The sequence below is a fragment of the Saimiri boliviensis genome, chromosome 16 (genome assembly GCF_048565385.1).
Source record: "Saimiri boliviensis isolate mSaiBol1 chromosome 16, mSaiBol1.pri, whole genome shotgun sequence".
Lineage (NCBI taxonomy): Eukaryota > Metazoa > Chordata > Mammalia > Primates > Cebidae > Saimiri > Saimiri boliviensis.
In genome coordinates, this window is record NC_133464.1 from 42,329,832 (window position 1) to 42,335,484 (window position 5,653).

Genomic DNA, 5,653 nt, shown 5'->3' on the forward strand with positions numbered 1-5,653 from the left:
CAATCAGCAGCATGGGTGTAAAAAAAAAAAATCTACATTAAAACCCTTTGGTGGAATGCTTTACACTTTCCACAGAAGAGAAACTAAAATAACCTGTTACATAATTAGTCACAAATACAGTCCTTGAGTGTTTTGCCCATACACATGAGTATTTGTCTAAATCGTGTCTTTGTAGCAGCTAGGCCCTGCTGCCACTGTTTGGCGGAGTTCACAAATCTGTTGTAACCTGTAGCTTCCCTGTCACTTCTCTGGCTCTCCTCTCCTTCTACGCTTTGTTTCCTAATTAAAATCTTCTGCCGCTGCCATAGCTACTGCTGCTACTGAACACCATAGCCACCTTGGTTACATGGTTTGGTCAAGTATTGGCTGCCACCACCAGAGTGTCCAGAACTTCTGCCTCCAAAGTTTCCTCCCTTCATGGGCCCAAAATTTGAAGACTGATCGTTGTAATCACCAAAATCATTGTAGCTTCCACCACCTCCAAAATTGCTTCCATCATTAGCAAATCCATTATAGACATCCCCCACTGCCACCATATCCACTAACACCATGGCTGCCACTAAAGCCACCAGGACCACTGAAATTTACTCCATGACCAAAGTTGTCACTTCCACCGAAACCACCTCCACGATCACCACCAGTTTCCAGAACCACTTCGACCTTTGGCTGGATGAAGCACTAGCCAGTTCTTACTTTGACAGGGCTTCCCTAATTCACAGTTGTGGCCATTCACTGTATGGTATTTCTGAATGACAATCTTATCCAAGGAGTCATGGTCATCAAAGGTCACAATGGCAAAGCCCCTTTTCTTGCCACTGCCTCGGTCAGTCATGATTTCAATCACTTCAGTTTTTCCTTACTGTTCAAAATAACCTCTTAGGTGGTGTTCTTCATTGTCTTCTTTAATGCCACCAACAAATCGTTTTTCACAGGCAAGTGGGCACCTGGTCTTTGAGAATCTTCTCTTGAGACAGTTCTCTCTGGTTCCACAGCTCTTCCATCCACTTTGTGTGGCCTTGCATTCATGGCTGCATCCACCTCCTCCACAGTGGCATAAGTGATGAACCCAAAGCCCCTGGAGCGCTTGGTATTTGAATGTCTTAATATCCACAGTCCGTGAGCATTCCCCATTGTTCAAAATGGCTCCTCAGGCCCTTATTGGTTGTTTCAAAGCTCAGTCCTGCAATGAAGAGCTTCCTCAGGTGTTGGGGCTCTTTAGGAGACTTTGACTTAGACAAGATCACAGGGAGAAGAGAGACTTCTTTACTCTTTAAAACTTTAAAAGTACATTTTTTAAGCCTTCTTCTAGTTTTTTAATATTTTGAACATGTTTCTTATCATTTTTTCTTTTCTTCCCCCTTTCTTTTTATACTTATTTAAGTCTATCTCCAATTTTATACCCTTTTTCCATTCTGTTTCCCCATATTGCTCTAGATGTCAGACAGAGAGATTAAGACAAATGATATTTGATATAGATCAGACAAATGATCTTTGATATAGATCATAACTGCAATTTTACCATCCTTTAGCCCTGGAAAATATCATAAAGGTTATGTAGTGTTACTTTCTTATTTTATGCATAGATAAAATATTAGATCCAAGGATAAAGTAATTTTCCCAAAGTCATTAGGAAACTCGTTCACAGAACTAGATTTATTACCTACTTCATTTGGCCATCATTCTTTCCCTATTTTCACCCTAATTTCCTGGTTTACTAGTCCTAGTAAAGCCATCATCTAACCCTTTTATTATGCCTCAGAAAATTATTTTCATTCACAATTTAAAGTGAAACTTGTTATTATAAATTTCTGTTGTAAGAGTGGTAAATGTGAACTTTTTGTTTATTAGTTTTCTTGATTTTAAAGTTTACTCTCATTGAATCCACTTGTTTCTTAGTGAGATAGCTCACTTAGAAAGTGAGTTCACTTTGGGAGTAAAGTAGCTATTTAAGTGGGCCTTATTCTTCTAAATTTTTATTTTTGCAAAATTTCCTCCCCCAAAAATATTTCCTTTCTCTGTTTTGCAAATCTGAAAATGGATTAGGGGGTTAAAGTAGTCATAAAGAAGAGTGAAGTCAAGATAATTAAACACTCATAATTTTTAGTTTTTCTGTGGCATTGACCATATTGCTCCTTTTCTTTTCTTTTCTTTTTGAGATAGAGTCTTGCTCTGTTGCCAAGGCTAGAGTACAGTGGCATGATCTCAACTCACTGCAACCTCCACCACCCAGGTTCAAGCAATTCTCCTGCCTCAGCCTCCTGATTAGCTGGGCTTACAGGAGCCCACCACCTCACCTGGCTAATTATTGCATTATTAGTAGAGATGGCATTTCACCATCTTGGACAGGCTGGCCTTGAACTCCTAACCTCAGGATCCACCCACCATAGCCTCCCAAAGTGCTGAGATTACAGGCATGAGTCACTGGACCATATTATTTCTAAAAGCTTAAACTCTCTATGTTCTTCAGTCACTAAATTCAGTGGTCCTTATATTTGAAAATGTTAACTTGAATTTTAATTTACTTTTATCATTTCTCTTCTTTTCATTCATTCTCTCAACTTTGCACTAAGTGCTTACTATTTGCTATGTGTGACAACCTGGCAGACCAGAGGTAAAGGCAATAACCCTATCCCTTAAGAAGCTCACTGTTTAGGTTGAAAAAAATATCCCTTTTTCTTTGAATTTTCCACTTCCTTAGCTTTCCTAGTGGAGAAAACTCTTTCTTATTCTTTTCCAGTTTTTGAAAGTTCCTAATCTCTCTCCATGTCTCTCTCTCTCTGTCTCTCTCTTTCTCTTTGTGTGTGTGTGTGTGTGTGTGTGTGTGTGTGTGTGTGTGTGTGTCTTCTAAGGATATGTTATCCATACTAAAATTTGGTTCCTTACACATTGCTTTTCTGTCCCCATACACTACCTCTTTGGGTGATTTCATTGACTTTCATTGTTTCAACTACTAATTATGTGCCTCTTTCTTCCAAATTTATTTGTCCTCTTAGACCTCTCCTTGCAGTCTAGGATTAATTAATCAAAACATTTGCTTGCTCTACAAACACAGGCGACACACAGGAGCTTCAAAAATGTCAAAACTGAACAAATATTCTTCTTCCCAAGGCCTATTTCATTATTGTTTTCTTTCTGCTGGCAGAAATACATTTGAGCTATTAACCCAACCAGAAACCTAGAAGTCATCCTGACTTTTTCTTCCCCTTATTTCCTCCTGTGAATAGTTATCAATTTTCTTGGTTTCACCCTTACTATTTATTTACAATCAATTCATCACTTCAATTCTTATTTTCTTGTCCTTATTTAGACACCAATTCACTCATAACTAAAAATCATAGTAACTATGTGATTTTCTTGCTCTTTTTCTTTTTCCCATCACATCTGCCCTTCTCATACATGTCAGAGTGACCTATCAAATGCAATTTTAAGTATTGATGGAAATACTTTCCATGGCTCCTCATTTGTATTGGATTAAGTCTCAGTCTCCTTAATCACATGCACAGAATAGTCTTTACAAACCTAAACTTTACAGCCAAATAATGTTGAATCACTTTTAGTATCATATATGTATTGCATGTGTCCCATGTGAATATATGAAATGTCTTCAGCTGGGCATGGTGGCTCATGCATGTGATCTGAGCACTTTGGGAGGCTGAGTTGGGTGGATCACTTGAGGTCAGGAGTTTGGGAACAGCCTGGACAACATGGTATAACCTCGTCTCTACTAAAAGTACAAAACTTTAGCCACGCGTGGTGGCATTCACCTGTAATCCCAGCTATTCGGGAGGCTGAGGCAGGAGAATCACTTGAACCCAGAGGCAGAGGTTACAGTGAGCAGAGATCACACCACTGCAGTCTAGCCTAGGCAACAAAGTGAGACTCTGTCACACGCAAATAAATAAATACACAAAAATAAAATAACATAAAATGTCTGCAGGTGTCCTCCCTTCACCTGCCTCACTCCCATTTATAAGTTAAGGCATCTACTAACAAGCCTGAACAGATAGTCAATGTTTGGCTGGGGACATTCTTTTGTAACTTCTAGTGTTGTCTGTGTATTACTCTCTTTAACTATTCATCATACCTCATAATCAGCATTTATCTTCATCTGCATGCCCCATAACCATTTCTAGTAGATGGTAAAATCCGTGAAGATGGGGTGTCCAGTACAAAAACATAGTGCACGGGGTGTCCAGTACAAAAGCACAGTGCCCTGTGCAAGGCAGGCTTTCAAATATTTCATCAACAAAAATTTGAAATAATAACATTTTATTATACTTGGTAATAAGTTATTATGTATATATTTAAAACATCCGTCTGATCATGTCACACCCCTGCTTGAAACCTTCCACAGGCTTTATACTATACTTTTGTGCCTTAAAGATCTCCTTTATAAACTTTCAAAATTAAAACCATTTAAATCTAAATCTTCCATGGCTTAGTCCTTCACCTCCTTTGACCTTTGTCCAAGTTTTGCCTTATCAGAGAAATCATTACCAACCTGGGTGACATTATATTTCTGCTTTAGTTTGTTCATATCTTAATATAGACTGATATGTATTAGTTAATTTGTTTATGCATCCCCCTGAGTTTGCTAGACTACAAGTTCCATAAAAGCTAGAGTTTTGTGTAATTTGTGCACTGTTATATTTATGTCACCCAGATTACTATAGATTTATTAAGCTAAATGTATGAAAAAATATTCACTTTTGCCTAGTTTATCTCTCAGTTGCAAAAAAAATATGATTTCTGAAAATTTTCAGAGAAAATACCTAAACCAAATGAATTCACCTTAATGATGGCGCAGACATACCTCAGAGACAATGAGAGTTCAGTTCCAGACTTCTGCAATAATTTAAAAATCACAATAAAACTAGTCTCGTAAATTTATTTCCCAGTGCAAATAAGTTACATTTACACTATACTGTCTCTGTATGTGCGACAGAATTAGGTTCAATAAAAACCATATACATACCTTAATTTAAAAATACTTTATTTCTACAAATACTAAACATCATCTGAGCTTCATGTGAGTCATCTTTTTGTTGGTCAAGGGTTTTGCCTTGATGTTGATGGTGATGGCTGCTAACTGATCATGGTGGTCATTACCGAAGGTTGGGGGTGGCTGTTGCAAATTTTTTGATACCTTGAGGTATCACCACACTGTCTTCCATAATGGTTGAATTAATTTACACTCCCACAACAGTGTAAAAGTGTTCCTTTTTCTTCACATCCTCTCCAGCATCTGTTGTCTCCAGATTTTTTAATGATCACCATTCTAACTGGCTTGAGATGGTATCTCAATGTGGTTTTGATTTGCATTTCTCTAATGACCAGTGATGATGAGCATTGTTTCATATGTTTGTTAGCTGCATAAATGTCTTCTTTTGAAAAGTGTCTGTTCATATCCTTGACCCACTTTTTAATGCATTCTAGCTTTAAACTTTTCTTCTGCAGGTTTACTATCTCTCTAGTTTTCACATAATTGATAAGAGGTAGGACTTTACTCTGCAGTAAGCTTTGGCTTAAGAGAATGTTGTGCCTGGTCTGAGCTTCCATGCAGACAACTAAAGCTTTCTCCACACTAGCAATAAGGCTGTTTTGCTTTCTTGTCATTTATTTATTCACTGGAGTAACATTATTAATTTCCTCC

At 37.8% G+C, this 5,653-nt stretch overlaps 1 pseudogene; it reads right to left on the reverse strand.

Annotated features, from left to right (window-relative positions):
• Positions 1 to 283: 283 nt before the first annotated feature.
• On the reverse strand, positions 284 to 5,174 carry LOC101037153 (heterogeneous nuclear ribonucleoprotein A1-like; annotated as a pseudogene).
• Positions 5,175 to 5,653: the final 479 nt, after the last annotated feature.